Raw genomic sequence first — 27,182 nt, forward strand, 5'->3', positions numbered from 1 at the left:
TTTCCTCTTACAATTGGTTTTTACCCTAGATTGGGCATGGGTGAAACTTTATTATCTCATGTTACTCAAAGATGTAGAAATACGAGAATTTTTTTCTATCTAGCATAAAAACACATTTTTTTCAACGTGCAAATATTAAAAACACATTTATACATCCCTTTGAAACATCTCTATGGTGTCACTTCATCAATTAGGTCGTCGCATTGAGTATAGGGCCGTTGTGCATCAAAAGAGATCCTTTGACTCTTATATTTGATCACCGGCCATTGTGTGGCACGATGTAACATTGCCTACTTGGAGGGAGTGATCTTTAGAAGCTTTTTGTGAAGTCTTTCGTCAATCTGACATCCCCTTACTGATTCATGAAGAAATGAACATTTCTTGAGCTACGGGAGCTATTCAGTGTCAAAAACCTTTTAAACCCTACCATTATTGAAGCTCCTTCACCAAAGTGCATTGCTTTAGTGTTTTGAAGCTACGGGTCAAGTTTGGCATCATTTTGACTGCGGGGGAAAATGCGACTTTTTCTTGTAGAGACTTTCTAGTGCTGCCAAAATGAAGCTAGAGGTTAAAGGCATGTTATCAGACACAAAGGAAACCTACTCATGAATTTTTGTCATTATTGGATGTTCCAGCCCAGTGTAAACATTGTTTTTGCATGTTGGCCGGCCTAGGTCTCCCCGAGTTTCCTATCTACTGATCTTACATGCATTGGCGTCAAATCATGGTGTACCAAGTAGGGACCATACCTCTCATATCTGATGTCAAAGCTCAAAGCATTTAGAACATAGGGCTTGCAAGAAAATCACTCCAAAGTAGCTCTCTCTCTCTCTCTTTTCTCTCTCTCTCTCTCTCTTCACACACACACACACACACACACACACACACACACACACACACACAAACACACACTCACAAGAAGAAATGAGACTTCTAATGAGGTCCAACTAAACATACCCTGGGCTCCCGAGTTAGTTTTTGTCTAAACCTCATAGTTAGTCCTATCTCATGTGTATGATGACCACCATGTCAATTTTTTTTGAAATCAGACGACGTTGTATGACCAATTCTGTCCATTTTGTCAAATCAAGCATTTGCAGCTTAAAACTCTGTGCTCACAACTCATCCAGATTCGATCATCCTTTAAACAACACCTCCCAAAAGCTAAGAAAAAGGGGCACGGACCATTTGTGATTGACATTGTTTTACCAAGTGGGGCAATTAAGTTAAGCACCTTAGATGAGGAACTCATGAAAAATTACATCAGTGAATGTCATTTGCCAAAATATAACTTACTATTGACCAATGGTCTTTTGGAAAGAATGCATGTAGCAAAAGAACCCAAGATGAAACGCCAACATCATTGAAGAGGCTCAAGGAGAGTTTCGCATTCGAGTTCTAAAGAGAAAAGTGAATTACATGTCAAAAATATCATGTAATAAAATAAAACTCATGAAGCTAAACATACAAATTTGCTTATGCTCATTATGTGTCACATCTTGGTGTATCAGGATATCATGGATCACACTCATTGTTCAGTAAATCAATTCTCATAAATCTCAAGTCGAATTCCATATACAGTGTTGAAAACCAATCATCTTAAACTAAATTCCAAATCCAAGTCCAATTTCAAATCCAAAATCACTTTATTATGTACACAGGTAACAAAATCAGACTAAAGATAGTGGTGGCCAACCATTGCAGCATGATTTTGTGATCGGTGTTGCCTAAATCGAAGAATCAACATCAATGAGATGTACTGTCTAAATTAGAAAATTTGTGATGATATTGTTTAAATTAGTGAATCTATTGTTTGTCATTGTGTTGCCCGGATCGACGAATTTGCACTTTTGGTGCCTAAATCAACGGATCTACACTGATAATTGGTGTTGCCTAAATAAGAAAATCTACACCAAGATGGGCATTTACACACTGCCGAAATCGACAAATTTGTGTGTATGTTATCAATGGACTAGACAAGACATATAGGACAAAAGATTTACTATCTGTTTAATACTTAATTGGAGTAGGTTGGAGTACTGCAATATATAAAAATATTGACGATCATCCCAAATCACTTGAGCTCATATGAGTGGAGTTGGGCAAGAAAACTATTAAGGAGGTTCAACATGTCTACAGTCACTCCAATGTGATTGCTAATGGCGGAGTTGTCTCATTGTCTTATCATCCACGATGCAACTGTAAGTGTGTCCATAGCCTTCCATGTCTATTCTTTCTTATAGACCTTGTTGTTATTTTAGTTTATTTTTTCTTTTTGAAGAGGTAGAACAATAGTAATAGAGGTAGGTCAAGTTCTCATAAGTAGTCCTAAATTCTATTCAGTTGTTAGACTAGGTGGTCTTTTACTCTTTGTTGTTGAGATTGTGGATTTCTATCCTTCATCACATGAGGAATGGGAGCCACTGGAGTGTATTATAGGTCTCATCTCTATAATCCACACTGACATTGGTGTTTTACAGTATGATAGAAGAACTAGCAAGGGCCTTTGTAGATGAGGGAATTTTCTTGTACGAGCATTTCTACCAGCTCAACCAAAAAAATCAAAAAGGTACTTCCTCTCCCTACCAATTGGAGTTGTATTGACTTGCAAATCTTGGACATCACAATGTGTGAAGCTCTCTGAAGCAAGCTGTTTAGGGATGTGCAGAGGTCCCTATGAAATTTTGTGTCCACTAAATCGGTAAAGGTTGCTAATTTTTGTCCTACAAGTTTATATGTGGAACTATTTCACACCTTCCACGTACATGTTGCAAAGACAATGATAGTATGTAAATCTCTAGATGCTTGCTTCTGTGACAAACTTCTTGATAGAGGGTGGTATGTTAAAGAGGTGGACGGCATACATGCACCGGACACTTTGGTGGCCAAGTACATGATCAGCACGCAGTTCCTTCTCATCTCCTTCTGGTACCAGCACTCTCAAATTGTTGCAGGCTGCTCTAAGTTTATTCCTATTGATCAAGAGTCGGCAGGCATGGAGAACAATGGTGTCATAGATGTGGAGGTATTTTCAACCTTGTTTGACAGTGGTCACAATAAGAGAGTAATGCAACCTTCTGCAACTTTGGCACGACATAATGGACGAGACCGCGAAGAACGAGCCCTCGTAGTTCTATTTCTCAATAGGTGGACACAAAGTAATGCAATGAAGGGAAAAATAGATTGTCTGTAGAGAACTAACTAGATGAGTCCAAATCGTGCCAATGTAACAAGGTTGAATTCCATTGGCATAACTTATTCTTTACTTGAAATCTATATTCATGACTTCCATTGCAACGTTTCTTTCAATTTACATCTTTTGTTTCAATTGTGAGATGATTCTCACCATTTGGTTATATCTTTAGTTTAATAGTAAGATGAAACTATCTTGCTACCTCTCTCCTATGTGAAAGTATGTGTGATTTTTGTATATTTTGAACAACATATGCAGAGTTTGATGTCTAGTCTCTCTACCTCTCTCTCTCTCTCTCTCTCTCTCTCTCTCTCTCTCTCTCTCTCACACACACACACACACACACATTTTCATGGCACCACATTGAGAAGTACAAAGAATCATATTAATGTACATACTTAGCATTTCAAAGAGTATTTGTAAGTACAAATTTTGAAACAATCAATGGGCTAAAATACAAATTTTAGAGATAAGGGATCAAAATGTCCTCTAGATAAAAGCCATGCTCATGACCTTCCAATGAGGGTGGGGAGAGAGAGCCTCTTGGTGGATTTAGCAAGTCTTATGGGGTGTGTCATCTATCAACAAAGTGTTGATATCATCATATGGGACATGGATTTAATAAGAAGGTTTATAGAATAGGAATACATTTGGTTTGGTAGGGTGTTAGTGGCCGTCAATGAAAACACACTCTTTCTATGAATACAAAAAATCAAATTGCAAACGTTTGATTCTTGCTACATTTCAAACCATACTTACAAGGGGATTCAAGTTTCTCTATTGCATAGAGGACCATATTGCAACTCAAAACTTCGGAAGTAGAAATTATATAAATTCCTTGGTTCTTGGACACACAATGGCTCTACGAGTGCCTATCATGAAGCTGCATAGGTTGACAAGTTCTACATTGGGATCATAAGGCTCCGAAAACAACAACAATCCGTTGATATCCAAAATAATTAGTCTCTACAAAAATTTTGTTAAAAAAAAGTAGTTAGACAATAGGTTGACTTTCATATTCTTTTACATTGATTATTATCGGAACAATAATTTCAATGTCTAGCAAAGGTCCATACTGGGTTTGCCTACCATGGAGGTTTTCTTGTCCAGTGTTGTCATCCTCGAGCTTGTTCTCACCAGTCCCTTGTTCTTTTTTTGTTCGAGACTCTTGTGTCTCTAGTGTTGAAAGCTCCAACACCTGAATTAGCTTCTAATGTGCGATGATCTATTTGTGTCTCAAGCATAAATGACTCTTGATTCTCAAGGTTAACAAGTGGAATTGTGGAATTGTTGGTGTTAAAGTCATTTAGGTGTTCTGCAACTGAATCATTCTCTGTCATCTTTAGGTTGAACAAGCACTTCATGAGAAATACCTTATTGGATGCCGATGGTTTCTCGTAGACGACGTCAAGTGACTTCATCAAGTCCTCTGTGGTCTTCATCTCCCAAACGTTGAAGGCCACCATTGACGCCAAGCTTAGCCACATTGTTTCTAATGCCTTTTGGGCAAGGACAATCCATGTTTCATCTGCCATTGTTGCAGGCTTCTTTGCAAGACTATCTAGTGGCAAATAAAGGTCCTTCTGGTAGAGATAGTCTTCAATCTGCATCTGACTATTGACCATTGGCGAACCGACTGTTGCGGGAGCGAATCACACCACCTATAAAGTGCATGCAACACAACTTAGATCAACATAATGTCAATCAAGGACACAGATGACACGATAGGCACACATAGGAAATCACTTTAGCTTGTCAAGCTGAGACCATCCTACACATACAACACTCTGGAAGGCCAACTGAACCACAACATAGAATCTCACTGCCCTCAACTACACCACCTAGGCCACATATGCACAAATGAAAGGAAACCCATAAAATCATGCCAGAATCGCACAAAACTTATGGAACATCATCCCCTCACTAGGATACACCTGTCCCTAAGCCTTTGCACTCAAAACCCTAGCTCTAAATCCATTTGCAAAAAACACGTATAAAGACAGAGCCGAATTTTGGAAGTGCCCAAAATTGAAATCTATGAGTACCTATGCATAGCTTATGTTGCTATGATTCTAACGACTACTTGCACACACAAAACAAACATCGTTTGGTATACTTACAACCGCAAATAGCTCGTAGATGCGTGAGCGCGTTCGCTCCGTTCCGCGAGGAATGCTTGGCATTGTCACGTAGCTCTTGCTAAGGCTACAACAATGGTGTAGTCAGATCCACAATGTGATGAACGAGCGGGGAGTAGCACCAGGATGAAGCTCACACTCTCTCTTCCTCTCTCACACACATAGACGACAACGCTAAAACTATGATTATGATAAAAGTTCTCCTTACAAAAATCACCTAGGTACCTTATATACTAAGGTCACCTTAGGTTAATCAAAAATAGAGTTTGAGGGGTCAAATGGCTTTGTATTTACAATCTAGAAGTGCCATTGCACCCCGGATTCTGCAACTAGACTACTTACTTATTACAAATGATGTTTATGACCATAATCCGCAGCATTCCATAACTCTCAGAGAATAAGGCTTTGTTGAGTTATGCCATGTTGTTGACGCAGGCGTCAACACTCCCCCACTCCGCGATCATGTCATCCTTGACATGACCTGGTTGTCGATGTCGGTGCCGTCTTTTGTTGTTTTGTTGATGTAAAGAAAGTATAGGCTATTGCACGAGCTTGTCTTATTCGTCCAATCGGATGTACATAGTCTTCACATGATTCAGGAAAATCATAATTGATGACAAACTTTATGTCTTTCACATGCATGCTCCGAGCTACAGCATTATTTCTGTTATTATAGGTCTATTATCAGATCTAAATTTAGAAAGAATCCAATTTTCTTCAGTGTGACTCTTATCATAATGGATAGAGAAAGCTCCATCCATCACTTGCTCCAGCAAATCTGTCAATTCTGAATAATTTTGATTCTCAGAAGCAATTTCTACAATCTGTAGAATTGAGTGATTGGCTTTCAGATCTTGTGAGCCAATGACAACTTTGTGAGGATTCTGTAGAAATTGTTTGGCTGAACCTTCAACTTCTTTAGGCCAAGTTGCACTTCAATGCAAAGTCTGTCTATCAGGCCGAATCTAGGAGATAATTTTTTCTGGCTTGACGTTCAAAACCCATGTTCAGCATTCAACCCGTCTCATCAAGGACAAGATATGTAACCCTGTGAAGGTCGTATTTCATTTGTGTATGCTCTTCTTTGTTGGTGACTCGTTTGTTCCTGCATCAATGTGATCAAAGTCGCATTTGCCATTGTTAGCTTTTATTTGCTGTGTAAATCATTATACTGCTTCTACTTAATATACGACTTAATATTAGCCCGACAAACCCCAGTTAGTTCCCCAAGTTAGTAACTTGCTTTAAAAGGGCTTTATCTGACATCATTTGTGATAGATGACCATCTATGAGCTATCATCGTCCATTTGTCCCCAAAATTCATATACATGATGTAAGTGGTATGTAGATGGTATTAGATGGCTATCATTGTTTCAGTTTTGAAAAACTTGTAGCTTTGGCTAGCTAGGATTTTAAAAAAAAATTTATAAACCCTTAGCTTGTACTCTCTATGCATAGCCTCCTGACAAATTTTGGCTTGATTTGGGCTTGTATTTGGCATACAAGCTAACTTTTTGGATTTTAGTCTCAAGAATGACTGATGGGCATCTCTGGCACCTTATGTTCTTGTTATTATTGTTAGTCCCTTTTGTTTGTTAGGCTTCATTAAGTCACATACAAGATAGAAGGTTTACAGTATAAAGATCTACTTCTTGTATTATACGACCTTGTAGTCGCGTGAAGTGTCTATGGAAACTTTACACTTGATGACTTCTTTCATTTAGTCAATCACCAACTTTTGTTATCCTTTAAGCCATCTTGGAATATGATGAACATTCTCAATCATGTTTGGCCTCATGTTGTTGTTGAAGACTGATCAGCATTCTTTTCTTACCTCTGACATTATCCATTGTGTGTATGGCATTGAGACATGCTTCCCGAAATTTTGTCATTTACCTGTATCTGCTTCTCTTTGTAGTGCTTGACATCTCTTCAGTCTTTTCTTCATCTGGATTATGGTTGTTGTTTTTTTAAAAATAATTATTATGAATTTTTTAAAATCTCAAAATAACAAAACAAAACCAAAAATCAACTCAACTCAAAAAGCAAAATCAAGTTAATAGATATCTAAACGCTATGTACAGTGTACACATGTCCCTAGGGGCTCATGTATGACTTTTGTCCCCATACTTCTTTTTAACTCTGCTGTGAGGGCATATACTCTGAATTTTGTCAAGAAATCATCACAATCAAATGCAATAATTAAATACAACTCACAAAACATTGCCCTCTAATATTCATATATTAGGTCGGCATTTAGATTGCCTCCCCCCCTCCTATTTGGAGTCCTCCTTGACGACAGGGTATCACCAAGGGTATGTGTTGTGCTTAGGCAATCAAAAATGTGCCTATGCAGGCCTTGTAATGTAGCCCTATTAAGAATACACAGTCAATGCAGGGTGTATTGGAATTTTTTGTCGAAGATTCCTATAAGAAATGCGCTGTTATGGAAAGTTACTGTCTGTTTGCTCGTGGAATGGTGTTTTTGGGATGACTTTGTGATCCACTTGATTAGAGTTTTGTTAGTTGGTTGACATGGTTGTGTTATTTTTGGCTGAGTCTTTTCTTTCTGTATAGGAGCCACATATAAGGGCTTGTTGCAGTTACGTTTCCACCGCGGATTTTGGAATCCACGTCTGATGCGCAGTATTCTTGTAGTGATGACATTGGTTCTTGGGTTTTTGATTTGTACATGAAGTCGCGGAGCGGAGCGTGGGTCGACTCTCTCACACACACACACATTGAGCTTACACAGTACAGTACGCAGAGAACTGTTAGAAGGGTTATCTCCCAATTCCTTAGTATTCACAAAGTATAAGTTAGTATATACAAAGAGTTAGAGGTAAGTGAGTTAGGCGGGCGGGCGGCCATATCTGCATAAGAGGCCACTTGGGCTTTAATCCCAACAACCTCCCACTTAAAGTCCAATGTGGCACTTTAAGTAACTGTAAATCTATGAACATAAATGTACAAAGATTTACATGGCTGCCATCTATCCAATGCCCAATAACTCACGACAATGCACAAAGCCCTCTCCTGGAAGTCCCTTTGTGAGTAGATCAGCAGGATTGTCCTTGGTGTGGATCTTCAGCAGTTGTATCTGCTTGTCTTCAAGTACTTCCCTAATGAAGTGATACTTCACATCAATATGCTTAGTCTTCGAATGGAACACTGGATTCTTTGCCAATTGTATAGCACTTTGACTATCACAATATAACTCTGGCATATCTGCATTGATTCCCAAGTCTACAACCAATCTACCAAGCCAAATAGCTTCTTTGCATGCCTCATTTGCTGCAACATACTCAGCTTCTATAGTAGACTGCGTAACACAATCTTGTAATCGAGATCGCCATGATATGGCACCTCCAGCCAATGTAAAGACATAGCCTGATGTAGATCTCCTCTTATCCAAGTCTCCTGCATAATCTGAGTCAGTGTATCCTCTGACACTCAAATCCTGACTACCATAGCATATGCGCATACTCTTTGTATGTTTTAAGTATCTCATGATACCTTTCACTGCCTCCCAATGTTTCTTGCCGGGATTTGACATATATCTGCTAACCACTCCCACTGCAAATGCAATATCCGGACGTGTAGCAATCATTGCATACATCAAACTACCCACTGCAGACGCATATGGAATCTTATCCATTTCAGCCTTTTCTTCCTCAGACACAGGACAATCTTGTTTGCTAAGTTTCACATATGGTGGCAATGGAACACTCAATGCCTTTCCCTTCTCCATATTGAAACATTGCAAAACCTTGTCAATATACTCTGTTTGAGATAACCAAATCAACTTCTTTGATCTGTCTCTCTCAATGCGCATACCAAGTATATGACTTGCCTCACCCATGTCTTTCATGTCAAATGATTTTGCCATCTTTGACTTCAAAGCTGAAATTTCTTCCAAGTGTTTGCCAGCAATCAACATGTCATCCACATACAAAATAAGGATCAGCCAACTGCCATCCTTAGCCTTCTTTGTATATAGACAGTGATCGAACTCACTACGTTTGTAGCCTTGAGAAATCATAAACTGGTGGAACTTATGGTACCATGCCCTCGGTGATTGTTTTAAGCCATAAAGACTCTTTAACAACTGGCATACCAAATGTTCCATGCCTTTCTCAACAAACCCTTCTGGCTGCTGCATGTAAATTTCCACATCTAAATCACCATGCAAGAACGCTGTCTTGACATCCATTTGGTGCAACACCAAATCCAATATAGCAACCAATGCAAGAAAGCATCTCAATGTAGTCATCTTGACCACTGGAGAGAAGACTTCATCAAAGTCAATGCCTTGTTCTTGCTTAAAGCCCTTGGCAACAAGCCTTGCTTTGTACTTTGGCTGACTATCATGAGCGGTGATCTTATACCTGTAAACCCATTTACAAGGTAGAGCCTTTTTCCCTGTGGTAATTTAACCAACTTCCATGTCTGGTTTTTATGCAGAGCTGTCATCTCTGATTGCATGGCCAACTGCCATTTTTTTGAGTCAACCACTTGTAATGCTTCCTTGTAACAAGATGGTTCTCCGCAATCTGTGAGCATGACATAATTTAGAGATGGCACATAACGATCAGGTGGTTTGGAGACATGCTCAGAACGTCTCACCACAACTGATTCTGCCTCTCTAGCCACTATAGGCTGTTCCTGAGCCTGACCATGCTGTCTTGATGTGCTAGCACTAGGTCCATCTCCCTGAAGACAACTCTTCTGATCTCCTCTGTCTTCTCTGGCTTAGCGTGAAACTTGGCTTCATTGAAATGCACATCATTGCTACGAATAAGCTTTCTGGACTCAGGATCCCAAAGCCGGTAACCCATCTCGCCCGATTCTCCGTAGCCAAGAAATATACACTTCTTGCTCTTTGGTTCTAACTTATTTCTGAACTCCTTAGGAATATGGCTATAAGCTTCACAACCAAAGACTCTGAGATGCTTATACGAAGGTGCCTTGCCTGTCCATAGCATCTCGGCCACTGCACTCTTATCCAGAACCCTACTAGGAGACCTGTTGATCAAATGGACTGCTGTAGCCACTGCTTCAGCGAAATAAATCCATCAGGCAACTCAGCATTTGACAACATGCTTCTGACCTTCTCTTGTATGGTCCTATTCATACGTTCTGCAACCCCATTCTGTGAAGGATTATATGGTGCAGTAAGTTCCCGCTTAATCCCTTTTGCTTCACAAAAGTCTTGAAAAGCTTTGGAAACGTACTCTCCACCATTTTCAGTTCTCAAGCACTTCAGCTTCTGACCACTCTGATTCTCCACCAGCTGCAAGAATGTCTTAAAGACCTTGAGCACCGCATCCTTGTGCTTCAAGAAGTAAACCCATACTTTGCGAGAATAGTCATCTATGAATGTGCAAAAGTACGCTGCTCCCCCTAGTGACAAACTAGGCATTGGTCCGCATAGGTCACTTTGTACTAGAGCTAACTTGTCGTCCCTACGATTCCTCTTTGATCTGGGCGGTTTCTGTGTTTGCTTACCATAAACACAATGCTCACAAAACTCGAAATCTTGAAATGAAAAGCCAGGCAAATAACCATAACGAGAGAGTATTTCCATTCCTCTTTTTGACATATGTCCCAACCTACGATGCCACAGTGACACACTTGGCTGCTCAATCACATTAATTACATGGTTTTTAACCTCTGAAACATGTAAAGTGTACAGAGTTCCTGACTTGCTGCCATGTGCTACAGTCATCGAACCTTTGGAGATCTTCCAAGCGCTGTTCCCAAAAAGTGTCACATAACCCGCATCATCCAACTTCCCTGTACTAATCAAGCTCTTTCGGATTGCTGGAACATGTCTGACATTCTTGAGCCATAAAGAAGAGCCATTCTGAAACTTCAACTGCACATCTCCCACTCCAAGTATGTCACAAACCTGCTCATTGCCAAGTCTGACATAATCTTTAGTAGCCACATATGATGTAAACCACTCTTTGTGCGGAGAAACATGTAAAGATGCCCCTGAGTCGATAATCCAATCACTCATAGCATGTCCATCCTCTGCAGTCAAGAAAACAGAATCAAGATTGCTTGTAAGGAAGATGTCACCAGCTGCTATACCAGAATCACTGTCTGAACCAGATCCTGTGACATTCACCTCTTCAATCTTCACTGAACTCTTCTTTTCATCTTGCTCAGAACTCTTTGTGTTTCCTTTTTCTTGTTTCCACTTCGTACAGTCTTGCTTCATGTGACCCTTCTTGCCACAATGGTCGCATTCTATGTCATCCTTTGACTTCGAATCACGAGACTTACTTCGGTTTTGTGCCTTCTTACCCTTCTTCTCTTTAAACTGTTGTCTCCCTCGAACGACCAAAGCGCTATTGCCTTTGCCTTTGTCAATGTTCTTCCTGTTCACTTCCTCTGTGAGCAAGCTGCCTTCTACATTGGCACTTGTAAGGCTTTCTGGCGCGACAGAATTACTTAACGCTGTACAAAAAGTATCCCAACTGTCTGGCAAAGTGATTAAGAGAAACATAGCCTTCACTGAATCTGGAAAGACTATCTCCTGTGCTGTTAACTGGCTGAAAATTGTGTGAAATTCATTCAGATGATTTGACATGGCTGTCCCTTCCTTCATCTTCAAATCCACCAATTTTTTGAGCCAGTAAATCTGAGAAGCAGCACTTTGTTCTCGTACATACCACATAGCTTTTGCCATACGCCATACGCTGTAGTCTCTTCTGCTACGTTGAAGTAAACATTTTCTGCCAGTGTCAGCATGATTGTGGAACAAGCTAACTCGTCAAGCTCTTCCCACTCATCTTCAGCCATACCTTCTGGTCTCTCCCCTTTGAGCTTCAGTGGCTTCACTTGTTTTTTTCTGCACCAAAACCTGCCAAATCTGCTTCTTCCAGAATGGAAAGTTTGTGCCATCCAGCTTCTTTATGTTGTAAAGAGTCTCAGTTTGAGAAGATGCCATATCTGCCAAACTGTTTACTCCTGAGAAAATCCGGCAGAGTTTCCCCTGTAAACTGGCCTCTGTACACAGTAAACAAGCTGTAATCAACAAGCTGAACACCTCTCCTCAGGAACTGTCAGTATTTTGAAAATTTTGACAGAGTCTCCCCTGTAAACTGAGCTCTGGGAACCAAAAGATAGCTCAAAAACAATCATAAATAGCTGACCAATGACAAATCCTGTAAGCATACACTGTCTCCTCTCTGGGCGATGACAGAACCTGTATCTGTCTCAAGACTGAACCCTGAACAATGCCTCAACGGCCTGACGCATAAGATGCAATCCAGTGTCTACACAAAGTCATACATCCTAAGGGATAAAAGTCGCCGAAGAGGATGCGTGTAGAGGGGAACTCCAGCAACCTAATCCACCTCACACTGGGTAACCCAGCCCTAGTGCTTGGCTTCAAAAAACCTCACACACGACCCTCTCAGATGGCTCAGCAAACTGCCCAGAACTAGCATACATCTATATAATAGACCAATCACTGTCCTATGACCGCTGCGGCGGTCTGTCTGCTAGTGTGACTCACAACTAGCAGACCCACAAAATCACAACATCATTGTGGGTCTGCTAGTTGTGAGTCACACTAGCAGACAGCCCAGCGCAAAGCGGTCATAGAAGACAGTGATTGGCTATTATAGGATGTATGCTAGGTCTGGGAGAGTTTGCTGAGCCATCTGAGAGGGTCGTTGTGAGGTTTTTTGAAGCAAGCACTGGGGGCTGGGTTACCAGTGTGAGGTGGATTAGGTTGCTGGAGTTCCCCTCTACACGTATCCTCTTCGGGAATTTTATCCCTAAAGGATGTATGACTTTGTGTAGACACTGGATTGCATCTTATCGTCAGGCGTTCAGGCTTGTTCAGGGTTCAGTCTTGAGAAGATACAGGTTTTTGTCATCGCCAAGAGAGGAGGAGGAGGACAGTGTATGGTTACAGGATTTGTCATTGGTCAGCTATTTATGATTGTTTTTGAGCTATCTTTTGGTCCCAGAGCTCAGTTTACGGGGAGACTCTGTCAAAAATTTTCAAAATACTGACAGTTCCTGAGGAGGAGGTGTTCAGCTTGTTGATTACAGCTTGTTTTCTGTGTACAGAGGCCAGTTTACAGGGGAAACTCTGCCGGATTTTTTCTCAGGAGTAAACAGTTTGGCAGATATTGGCATCTTCTCAAAGTGAGACTCTTTACAACATAAAGAAGCTGGATGGCACAAACTTTCCATTCTGGAAGAAGCAGATTTGGCAGGTTTTGGTGCAGAAAAAAAACAAGTGAAGCCACTGAAGCTCAAAGGGGAGAGACCAGAAGGTATGGCTGAAGATGAGTGGGAAGAGCTTGACGAGTTAGCTTGTTCCACAATCATGCTGACACTGGCAGAAAATGTTTACTTCAACGTAGCAGAAGAGACTACAGCGTATGGCGTATGCAAAAGCTATGTGGTATGTACGAGAAACAAAGTGCTGCTTCTCAGATTTACTGGCTCAAAAAATTGGTGGATTTGAAGATGAAGGAAGGGACAGCCATGTCAAATCATCTGAATGAATTTCACACAATTTTCAGCCAGTTAACAGCACAGGAGATAGTCTTTCCAGATTCAGTGAAGGCTATGTTTCTCTTAATCACTTTGCCAGACAGTTGGGATACTTTTCGTACAGCGTTAAGTAATTCTGTCGCGCCAGAAGGTCTTACAAGTGCCAATGTAGAAGGCAGCTTGCTCACAGAGGAAGTGAACAGGAAGAACATTGACAAAGGCAAAGGCAATAGTGCTTTGGTCGTTCGAGGGAGACAACAGTTTAAAGAGAAGAAGGGTAAGAAGGCACAAAACCGAAGTAAGTCTCGTGATTCGAAGTCAAAGGATGACATAGAATGCTACCATTGTGGCAAGAAGGGTCACATGAAGCGAGACTGTACGAAGTGGAAACAAGAAAAAGGAAAAACAAAGAGTTCTGAGCAAGATGAAAAGAAGAGTTCAGTGAAGATTGAAGAGGTGAATGTCACAGGATCTGGTTCAGACAGTGATTCTGGTATAGCAGCTGGTGACATCTTCCTTACAAGCAATCTTGATTCTGTTTCTTGACTGCAGAGGATGGACATGCTATGAGTGATTGGATTATCGACTCAGGGGCATCTTTACATGTTTCTCCGCACAAAGAGTGGTTTACATCATATGTGGCTACTAAAGATTATGTCAGACTTGGCAATGAGCAGGTTTGTGACATACTTGGAGTGGGAGATGTGCAGTTGAAGTTTCAGAATGGCTCTTCTTTATGGCTCAAGAATGTCAGACATGTTCCAGCAATCCGAAAGAGCTTGATTAGTACAGGGAAGTTGGATGATGCGGGTTATGTGACACTTTTTGGGAACAGCGCTTGGAAGATCTCCAAAGGTTCGATGACTGTAGCACATGGCAGCAAGTCAGGAACTCTGTACACTTTACATGTTTCAGAGGTTAAAAACCATGTAATTAATGTGATTGAGCAGCCAAGTGTGTCACTGTGGCATCGTAGGTTGGGACATATGTCAAAAAGAGGAATGGAAATACTTTCTCATTATGGTTATTTGCCTGGCTTTTCATTTCAAGATTTCGAGTTTTGTGAGCATTGTGTTTATGGTAAGCAAACACAGGAACCGCACAGATCAAAGAGGAATCGTAGGGGACGAACGGTTAGCTCTTGTACACAGTGACCTATGCGGACCAATGCCTAGTTTGTCACTAGGGGGAGCAGCGTACTTTTGTACATTCATAGATGACTATTCTCGCAAAGTATGGGGTTTACTTCTTGAAGCACAAGGATGAGGTGCTCAAGGTCTTTAAGACATTCTTGCAGCTGGTGGAGAATCAGAGTGGTCAGAAGCTGAAGTGCTTGAGAACTGACAATGGTGGAGAGTACGTTTCCAAAGCTTTTCAAGACTTTTGTGAAGCAAAAGGGATTAAGCGGGAACTTACTGCACCATATAATCCTTCACACATGGGGTTGCAGAACGTTATGAATAGGACCATACAAGAGAAGGTCAGAAGCATGTTGTCAAATGCTGAGTTGCCTGATGGATTTTTGGCGGAAGCAGTGGCTACACAGTCCATTTGATCAACAGGTCTCCTAGTAGGGTTCTGGATAAGAGTGCAGTGGCCGAGATGCTATGGACAGGCAAGGCACCTTCGTATAAGCATCTCAGAGTCTTTGGTTGTGAAGCTTATAGCCATATTCCTAAGGAGTTCAGAAATAAGTTAGAACCAAAGAGCAAGAAGTGTATATTTCTTGGCTACGGAGAATCGGGCGAGATGGGTTACCGGCTTTGGGATCCTGAGTCCAGAAAGCTTATTCGTAGCAATGATGTGCATTTCAATGAAGCCAAGTTTCACGCTAAGCAGAGAAGACAGAGGAGATCAGAAGAGTTGTCTTCAGGGAAGATGGACCTAGTGCTAGCACATCAAGACAGCATGGTCAGGCTCAGGAACAGCCTATAGTGGCTAGAGAGGCAGAATCAGTTGTGGTGAGACGTTCTGAGCATGTCTCCAAACCACTGATCGTTATGTGCCATCTCTAAATTATGTCATGCTCACAGATTGCGGAGAACCATCTTGTTACAAGGAAGCATTACAAGTGGTTGACTCAAAAAATGGCAGTTGGCCATGCAGTCAGAGATGACAGCTCTGCATAAAAACCAGACATGGAAGTTGGTTAAATTACCACAGGGCAAAAAAGGCTCTACCTTGTAAATGGGTTTACAGGTATAAGATCACCGCTCATGATGTCAGCCAAAGTACAAAGCAAGGCTTGTTGCCAAGGGCTTTAAGCAAGAACAAGGCATTGACTTTGATGAAGTCTTCTCTCCAGTGGTCAAGATGACTACATTGAGATGCTTTCTTGCATTGGTTGCTATATTGGATTTGGTGTTGCACCAAATGGATGTCAAGACAGCGTTCTTGCATGGTGATTTAGATGTGGAAATTTACATGCAGCAGCCAGAAGGGTTTGTTGAGAAAGGCATGGAACATTTGGTATGCCAGTTGTTAAAGAGTCTTTATGGCTTAAAACAATCACGAGGGCATGGTACCATAAGTTCCACCAGTTTATGATTTCTCAAGGCTACAAACGTAGTGAGTTCGATCACTGTCTATATACAAAGAAGCTAAGGATGGCAGTTGGCTGATCCTTATTTTGTATGTGGATGACATGTTGATTGCTGGCAAACACTTGGAAGAAATTTCAGCTTTGAAGTCAAAGATGGCAAAATCATTTGACATGAAAGACATGGGTGAGGCAAGTCATATACTTGGTATGCGCATTGAGAGAGACAGATCAAAGAAGTTGATTTGGTTATCTCAAACAGAGTATATTGACAAGGTTTTGCAATGTTTCAATATGGAGAAGGGAAAGGCATTGAGTGTTCCATTGCCACCATATGTGAAACTTAGCAAACAAGATTGTCCTGTGTCTGAGGAAGAAAAGGCTGAAATGGATAAGATTCCATATGCGTCTGCAGTGGGTAGTTTGATGTATGCAATGATTGCTACACGTCCGGATATTGCATTTGCAGTGGGAGTGGTTAGCAGATATATGTCAAATCCCGGCAAGAAACATTGGGAGGCAGTGAAAGGTATCATGAGATACTTAAAACATACAAAGAGTATGCGCATATGCTATGGTAGTCAGGATTTGAGTGTCAGAGGATACACTGACTCAGATTATGCAGGAGACTTGGATAAGAGGAGATCTACATGGCTATGTCTTTACATTGGCTGGAGGTGCCATATCATGGCGATCTCGATTACAAGATTGTGTTACGCAGTCTACTATAGAAGCTGAGTATGTTGCAGCAAATGAGGCATGCAAAGAAGCTATTTGGCTTGGTGATTGGTTGTAGACTTGGGAATCAATGCAGATATGCCAGAGTTATATTGTGATAGTCAAAGTGCTATACAATTGGCAAAGAATCCAGTGTTCCATTCGAAGACTAAGCATATTGATGTGAAGTATCACTTCATTAGGGAAGTACTTGAAGACAAGCAGATACAACTGCTGAAGATCCACACAAGGACAATCCTGCTGATCTACTCACAAAGGGACTTCCAGGAGAGGGCTTTGTGCATTGTATCGTGAGTTATTGGGCCATTGGATAGATGGTCAGCCATGTAAATCTTTGTACATTTATGTTCAGATAGAGATTACAGTTACTTAAAGTGCCACATTTGGACTTTAAGTGGGAGGTTGTTGGGATTAAAGCCCAAGTGGCCTCTTATGCAGATATGGCCGTCCCCGCCCGCCTAACTCACTTACCTCTAACTCTTTGTATATACTAACTTATACTTTGTGAAATACTAAGGAATTGGGGAGATAACCCCTCGCTAACAGTTCTCTGCCGCTACTGTACTGTGTAAGCTCAATGTGCAATGTGTGCGTGAGAGAGTCGACCCACGCTCCGCTCGCGACTTCATGTACAAATCAAAACCCCAAGATCCAATGTCATCACTACAAGAATATGCGCATCAGACGTGGATTCCAAAATCTCGCGCGGTGTGAAACGTAACTGCAACAAGCCCTTATATGTGGCTCCTATACAGAAAGAAAAGACTCAGCCAAAAATAACATCAACCATGTCAACAACTAAAACAAAACTCTAATCAAGTGGATCACAAAGTCATCCCAAAAACACCATTCCACGAGAAACAGACAGGTAACTTTCCATAACAGCGCATTTCTTATAGGAATCTTCGACAAAAAAATTCCAATACACCCTGCATGGACTGTGTATTCTTAATAGGCTCATTACAAGGCCTGCATGGCACATTTTTGATTGCCTAAGCACAACACATACCCTTGGTGATACCTGTCGTCAAGGAGGACTCCAAATAGGAGGGGGGGGAGGCAATATAAATGCCGACCTAACAATATATGAATATTAGAGGGCAATGTTTTGTGAGTTGTATTTAATTATTGCATTTGATTGTGATGAATTTCTTGACAAAATTCTAGAGCAACGTATGCCTCTCCTCACAGCAGAGTTAAAAAGAAGTATGGGGACAAAAGTCATACATGAGCCCCTAGGGACATGTGTACACTGTACATAGCGTTTAGATATCTATTAACTTTGATTTTGCTTTTTGAGTTGAGTTGATTTTTTGGTTTTGTTTTGTTATTTTGGAGATTTTTAAAAAATTCATAATAATTATTTTTAAAAAAACAACAACCATATTCCAGATGAAGAAAAGACTGAAGAGATGTCAAGCACTACAAAGAGAAGTAGACAGATAGGTAAATGACAAATTTCGGGAAAGCATGTCTCAATGCCATACACACAATGGATAATGTCAGAGGTAAGAAAAGAATGTGTGATCAGTCTTCAACAACAACATGAGGCCAAAACATGATTGAGAATGTTCATCATATTCCAAGATGGCTTAAAGGATAACAAAAGTTGGTGATTGACTAAATGAAAGAATAAGTCATCAAGTGTAAAGTTTCCATAGACACTTCACGCGGACTACAAGGTCGTATAATACAAGAAGTAGATCTTTATACTGTAAACCTTCTATCTTGTATGTGACTTAATGAAGCCTAACAAACAAAAGGGACTAACAATAAATACAAGAACATAAGGTGCCAGAGATGCCCATCAGTCATTCTTGAGACTAAATCCAAAAAAGTTAGCTTGTATGCCAAATACAAGCCCAAATCAAGCCAAAATTTGTCAGGAGCTATGCATAGAGAGTACAAGCTAAGGGTTATAAATTTTTTTAAAAAAATCCTAGCTAGCCAAAGCTACAAGTTTTTCAAAACTGAAACAATGATAGCCATCTAATACCATCTACATACCACTTACATCATGTATATGAATTTTGGGGACAAATGGACGATGATAGCTCATAGATGGTCATCTATCACAAATGATGTCAGATAAAGCCCTTTTAAAGCAAGTTACTAACTTGGGGAACTAACTGGGGTTTGTCGGGCTAATATTAAGTCGTATATTAAGTGAAGCAGTATAATGATTTACACAGCAAATAAAAGCTAACAATGGCAAATGCGACTTTGATCACATTGATGAGGATGCAAAACGAAAGAGTCCAACAAAGAAGAGCATACACAAATGAAATACGACCTTCACAGGGTTACATATCTTGTCCCTTGATGAGACGGGTTGAATGCTGAACATGGGTTTTGAACGTCAAGCCAGAAAAAAAATTATTCCTAGATTCGGCCTGATAGACAGACTTTGCATTGAAGTGCAACTTGGCCTAAAGAAGTTGAAGGTTCAGCCAAACAATTTCTACAGAATCCTCACAAAGTTGTCATTGGCTCACAAGATCTGAAAGCCAATCACTCAATTCTACAGATTGTAGAAATTGCTTCTGAGAATCAAAATTATTCAGAATTGACAGATTTGCTGGAGCAAGTGATGGATGGAGCTTTCTCTATCCATTATGATAAGAGTCACACTGAAGAAAATTGGATTCTTTCTAAATTTAGATCTGATAATAGACCTATAAATAACAGAAATAGATGCTGTAGCTCCGAGCATGCATGTGAAAGACATAAAGTTTGTCATCCATTTATGATTTCCTGATCATGTGAAGACTATGTACATCCGATTGGACGAATAAGACAAGCTCGTGCAATAGCCTATACTTTCTTTACATCAACAAAACAACAAAAGACGGCACCGACATCGACAACCAGGTCATGTCAGGATGACATGATCGCGGAGTGGGGGAGTGTTGACCGCCTGCGTCAACAACATGGCATACTCAACAAAGCCTTATTCTCTGAGAGTTATGGAATGCTGCGGATTATGGTCATAAACATCATTTGTAATAAGTAAGTAGGTTAGTTGCAGAATCCGGGGTGCAATGGCACTTCTAGATTGTAAATACAAAGCCATTTGAACCCCTCAAACTCTATTTTTGATTTACCTAAGGTGACCTTAGTATATAAGGTACCTAGGTGATTTTTGTAAGGAGAAACTTTTATCATAATCATTAGTTTTAGCGTTGTCGTCTATGTGTGTGAGAGAGGACAGAGAGAGTGTGAGCTTCATCCTGTGTGTACTCCCCGCTCGTTCATCACATTGTGGATCTGACTACACCATTGTTGTAGCCTTAGCAAGAGCTACGTGACAATGCCAAGCATTCCTCGCGGGAACGGGAGCGAACGCGCTCACGCATCTACGAGCTATTTGCGGTTGTAAGTATACCAAACGATGTTTGTTTTGTGTGTGCAAGTAGTAGTTAGAATCATAGCAACATAGCTATGCATAGGTACTCATAGATTTCAATTTTTGGGCACTTCCAAAATTCGGCTCTGTCTTTATAGTGTTTTTGCAAATGGATTTAGAGCTAGGGTTTTGAGTGCAAAGGCTTTAGGACAGTGTGTATCTAGTGAGGGGATGATGTTCCATAAGTTTTGTGCGATGATTCTGGCATGATTTTTATCGGGTTTCCTTTCATTTGTGCATATGTGGCCTAGGTGGTGTAGTTGAGGGCAGTGAGATTCTATGTTGTGGTTCAGTTGGCCTTCCAGAGTGTTGTATGTGTAGGATGGTCTCAGCTTGACAAGCTAAAGTGATTTCCTATGTGTGCCTATCGTGTCATCTGTGTCCTTGATTGACATTATGTTGATCTAAGTTGTGTTGCATGCACTTTATAGGTGGTGTGATTCGCTCCCGCAACAGTCGGTTCGCCAATGGTCAATAGTCAGATGCAGATTGAAGACTATCTCTACCAGAAGGACCTTTATTTGCCACTAGATAGTCTTGCAAAGAAGCCTGCAACAATGGCAGATGAAACATGGATTGTCCTTGCCCAAAAGGCATTAGAAACAATGTGGCTAAGCTTGGCGTCAATGGTGGCCTTCAACGTTTGGGAGATGAAGACCACAGAGGACTTGATGAAGTCACTTGACGTCGTCTACGAGAAACCATCGGCATCCAATAAGGTATTTCTCATGAAGTGCTTGTTCAACCTAAAGATGACAGAGAATGATTCAGTTGCAGAACACCTAAATGACTTTAACACCAACAATTCCACAATTCCACTTGTTAACCTTGAGAATCAAGAGTCATTTATGCTTGAGACACAAATAGATCATCGCACATTAGAAGCTAATTCAGGTGTTGGAGCTTTCAACACTAGAGACACAAGAGTCTCGAACAAAAAAAGAACAAGGGACTGGTGAGAACAAGCTCGAGGATGACAACACTGGACAAGAAAACCTCCATGGTAGGCAAACCCAGTATGGACCTTTGCTAGACATTGAAATTATTGTTCCGATAATAATCAATGTAAAAGAATATGAAAGTCAACCTATTGTCTAACTACTTTTTTTTTAACAAAATTTTTGTAGAGACTAATTATTTTGGATATCAACGGATTGTTGTTGTTTTCGGAGCCTTATGATCCCAATGTAGAACTTGTCAACCTATGCAGCTTCATGATAGGCACTCGCAGAGCCATTGTGTGTCCAAGAACCAAGGAATTTATATAATTTCTACTTCCAAGTTTTGAGTTGCAATATGGTCCTCTATGCAATAGAGAAACTTGAATCCCCTTGTAAGTATGGTTTGAAATGTAGCAAGAATCAAACGTTTGCAATTTGATTTTTTGTATTCATAGAAAGAGTGTGTTTTCATTGACGGCCACTAACACCCTACCAAACCAAATGTATTCCTATTCTATAAACCTTCTTATTAAATCCATGTCCCATATGATGATATCAACACTTTGTTGATAGATGACACACCCCATAAGACTTGCTAAATCCACCAAGAGGCACTCTCTCCCCACCCTCATTGGAAGGTCATGAGCATGACTTTTATCTAGAGGACATTTTGATCCCTTATCTCTAAAATTTGTATTTTAGCCCATTGATTGTTTCAAAATTTGTACTTACAAATACTCTTTGAAATGCTAAGTATGTACATTAATATGATTCTTTGTACTTCTCAATGTGGTGCCATGAAAATGTGTGTGTGTGTGTGTGTGTGTGTGTGTGTGTGAGAGAGAGAGAGAGAGAGAGAGAGAGAGGTAGAGAGACTAGACATCAAACTCTGCATATGTTGTTCAAAATATACAAAAATCACACATACTTTCACATAGGAGAGAGGTAGCAAGATAGTTTCATCTTACTATTAAACTAAAGATATAACCAAATGGTGAGAATCATCTCACAATTGAAACAAAAGATGTAAATTGAAAGAAACGTTGCAATGGAAGTCATGAATATAGATTTCAAGTAAAGAATAAGTTATGCCAATGGAATTCAACCTTGTTACATTGGCACGATTTGGACTCATCTAGTTAGTTCTCTACAGACAATCTATTTTTCCCTTCATTGCATTACTTTGTGTCCACCTATTGAGAAATAGAACTACGAGGGCTCGTTCTTCGCGGTCTCGTCCATTATGTCGTGCCAAAGTTGCAGAAGGTTGCATTACTCTCTTATTGTGACCACTGTCAAACAAGGTTGAAAATACCTCCACATCTATGACACCATTGTTCTCCATGCCTGCCGACTCTTGATCAATAGGAATAAACTTAGAGCAGCCTGCAACAATTTGAGAGTGCTGGTACCAGAAGGAGATGAGAAGGAACTGCGTGCTGATCATGTACTTGGCCACCAAAGTGTCCGGTGCATGTATGCCGTCCACCTCTTTAACATACCACCCTCTATCAAGAAGTTTGTCACAGAAGCAAGCATCTAGAGATTTACATACTATCATTGTCTTTGCAACATGTACGTGGAAGGTGTGAAATAGTTCCACATATAAACTTGTAGGACAAAAATTAGCAACCTTTACCGATTTAGTGGACACAAAATTTCATAGGGACCTCTGCACATCCCTAAACAGCTTGCTTCAGAGAGCTTCACACATTGTGATGTCCAAGATTTGCAAGTCAATACAACTCCAATTGGTAGGGAGAGGAAGTACCTTTTTGATTTTTTTGGTTGAGCTGGTAGAAATGCTCGTACAAGAAAATTCCCTCATCTACAAAGGCCCTTGCTAGTTCTTCTATCATACTGTAAAACACCAATGTCAGTGTGGATTATAGAGATGAGACCTATAATACACTCCAGTGGCTCCCATTCCTCATGTGATGAAGGATAGAAATCCACAATCTCAACAACAAAGAGTAAAAGACCACCTAGTCTAACAACTGAATAGAATTTAGGACTACTTATGAGAACTTGACCTACCTCTATTACTATTGTTCTACCTCTTCAAAAAGAAAAAATAAACTAAAATAACAACAAGGTCTATAAGAAAGAATAGACATGGAAGGCTATGGACACACTTACAGTTGCATCGTGGATGATAAGACAATGAGACAACTCCGCCATTAGCAATCACATTGGAGTGACTGTAGACATGTTGAACCTCCTTAATAGTTTTCTTGCCCAACTCCACTCATATGAGCTCAAGTGATTTGGGATGATCGTCAATATTTTTATATATTGCAGTACTCCAACCTACTCCAATTAAGTATTAAACAGATAGTAAATCTTTTGTCCTATATGTCTTGTCTAGTCCATTGATAACATACACACAAATTTGTCGATTTCGACAGTGTGTAAATGCCCATCTTGGTGTAGATTTTCTTATTTAGGCAACACCAATTATCAGTGTAGATCCGTTGATTTAGGCACCAAAAGTGCAAATTCGTCGATCCGGGCAACACAATGACAAACAATAGATTCACTAATTTAAACAATATCATCACAAATTTTCTAATTTAGACAGTACATCTCATTGATGTTGATTCTTCGATTTAGGCAACACCGATCACAAAATCATGCTGCAATGGTTGGCCACCACTATCTTTAGTCTGATTTTGTTACCTGTGTACATAATAAAGTGATTTTGGATTTGAAATTGGACTTGGATTTGGAATTTAGTTTAAGATGATTGGTTTTCAACACTGTATATGGAATTCGACTTGAGATTTATGAGAATTGATTTACTGAACAATGAGTGTGATCCATGATATCCTGATACACCAAGATGTGACACATAATGAGCATAAGCAAATTTGTATGTTTAGCTTCATGAGTTTTATTTTATTACATGATATTTTTGACATGTAATTCACTTTTCTCTTTAGAACTCGAATGCGAAACTCTCCTTGAGCCTCTTCAATGATGTTGGCGTTTCATCTTGGGTTCTTTTGCTACATGCATTCTTTCCAAAAGACCATTGGTCAATAGTAAGTTATATTTTGGCAAATGACATTCACTGATGTAATTTTTCATGAGTTCCTCATCTAAGGTGCTTAACTTAATTGCCCCACTTGGTAAAACAATGTCAATCACAAATGGTCCGTGCCCCTTTTTCTTAGCTTTTGGGAGGTGTTGTTTAAAGGATGATCGAATCTGGATGAGTTGTGAGCACAGAGTTTTAAGCTGCAAATGCTTGATTTGACAAAATGGACAGAATTGGTCATACAACGTCGTCTGATTTCAAAAAAAATTGACATGGTGGTCATCATACACATGAGATAGGACTAACTATGAGGTTTAGACAAAAACTAACTCGGGAGCCCAGGGTATGTTTAGTTGGACCTCATTAGAAGTCTCATTTCTTCTTGTGAGTGTGTGTTTGTGTGTGTGTGTGTGTGTGTGTGTGTGTGTGTGTGTGTGTGTGTGTGTGTGTGTGTGTGAGAGAGAGAGAGAGAGAGAGAGAGAGAGAGAGAGAGAGAGAGAGAGCTACTTTGGAGTGATTTTCTTGCAAGCCCTATGTTCTAAATGCTTTGAGCTTTGACATCAGATATGAGAGGTATGGTCCCTACTTGGTACACCATGATTTGACGCCAATGCATGTAAGATCAGTAGATAGGAAACTCGGGGAGACCTAGGCCGGCCAACATGCAAAAACAATGTTTACACTGGGCTGGAACATCCAATAATGACAAAAATTCATGAGTAGGTTTCCTTTGTGTCTGATAACATGCCTTTAACCTCTAGCTTCATTTTGGCAGCACTAGAAAGTCTCTACAAGAAAAAGTCGCATTTTTCCCCCGCAGTCAAAATGATGCCAAACTTGACCCGTAGCTTCAAAACACTAAAGCAATGCACTTTGGTGAAGGGCTTCAATAATGGTAGGGTTTAAAAGGTTTTTGACACTGAATAGCTCCCGTAGCTCAAGAAATGTTCATTTCTTCATGAATCAGTAAGGGGATGTCAGATTGACGAAAGACTTCACAAAAAGCTTCTAAAGATCACTCCCTCCAAGTAGGCAATGTTACATCGTGCCACACAATGGCCGGTGATCAAATATAAGAGTCAAAGGATCTCTTTTGATGCACAACGTCCCTATACTCAATGCGACGACCTAATTGATGAAGTGACACCATAGAGATGTTTCAAAGGGATGTATAAATGTGTTTTAATATTTGCACGTTGAAAAAAATGTGTTTTTATGCTAGATAGAAAAAAAATTCTCGTATTTCTACATCTTTGAGTAACATGAGATAATAAAGTTTCACCCATGCCCAATCTAGGGTAAAAACCAATTGTAAGAGGAAACCCCATGAAAATGGAGTCTACCTATCCTGCAAGACAATTTTTACAAAATTAGAGTCTAAAACTAGTCCCAAGCTAGTGTGTGTACTCCAAATTAAAGGGTAAAGGGATCACCCATCTTAAATCATCAAGTAAAAGGGGTTAACCACCATCATTCAAAGCTTTGAAGTGAAAGTTAGGGAGAAAATCACAATTTTACCTTCTCAAGTGCCAGTGTGACATCAAAAGTGAGTTTTGAAGCTACACATGTTATACCCTAAGCCATCAAACCCTACCCAAAAGGTTTGACACCCATAATATTGACTATATATCTCATCCTCTTCAATTTTCTACTTGGTCAAAAGACTAAAAATGACTTACATCTTTCCCAATAGTTCAACCTCTAACTACTGGTGGGTAAGTAACCTCTAAACACCAACAGAATTGAGCCTACCAAGTTTGATGGAGTTCAAAAGCCAAATGTGAAAAAGGGGGAGAAAATTGCGATTTTCTCCCATAGAATGAAACTAGCAAACTCGGCAAAGAGGAGAAGGCTCAAAAAACAGTTGGTCATCAAAAAGTACACCTAAATTGCGATAAATACACCTCACCTTGAATTTGGCCAAAAGTTCTCAAAAAACTAAAAAAACGTCAATTTTTGGAGCAACTTAAAAAAATAACAGTGAACATTGTCAAAAAGACCAATTTTTGAACTAAAGTCAATATAGAAAGTTTTGGCATGCTTGATAGCAATAATTTATGGTTCTTTTGTTGATGTTTGCAGCTTCTTCTTTGTAAAGCCTTCTCCTTCTGGTGCTGCTCATGTTTTTAAGAAGCAAAGAAGAGGTCAAAAATCTAATCTCACTAATCAATCTTCATCTGCTCTAATTGGTTTAGGTCGTTCACTCACTCCCTAACGTATAAACTTGCTCCCATGTCCTACTAAGCAAACTTGATCCATGTGTCAACTTGCTGAGAGGATAGATTCTAGAAAACAACTACTTCCACCTCCTTTTGTTTTGAAAGTGGTGCTCCTCCTGGTGTGCTCCTCGACGACATTTGTTAGTTGCTCATCATTTTCTAGAACAAGCTCAAGGTATTGACGGGACTTTACCAATAGTGCCTTTAAAGAGAGTCATTGTTCCCCGTAGAGGTATGCTTGCTACCTCTCATAAATAAAAAAAAGCATCAACTCATGATGTTCAAATCATTTGGGAGCATGCACGACACAAGAAGCCTAAAGGTTATGCTTGGTCAATTCGAGTAGGTGTTTTCGGGCACAATCAAACAATTATCAAACCTCTTATTTCTTTATGTCGTTGATGATAAAGGTCCCAACAATGAGGAAAACATTTTCAAAGTGGTA

This window comes from Adiantum capillus-veneris, chromosome 15 (assembly GCF_014529385.1).
Source record: "Adiantum capillus-veneris isolate H3 chromosome 15, ASM1452938v2, whole genome shotgun sequence".
In the NCBI taxonomy this organism is placed as follows: Eukaryota; Viridiplantae; Streptophyta; class Polypodiopsida; order Polypodiales; family Pteridaceae; genus Adiantum; species Adiantum capillus-veneris.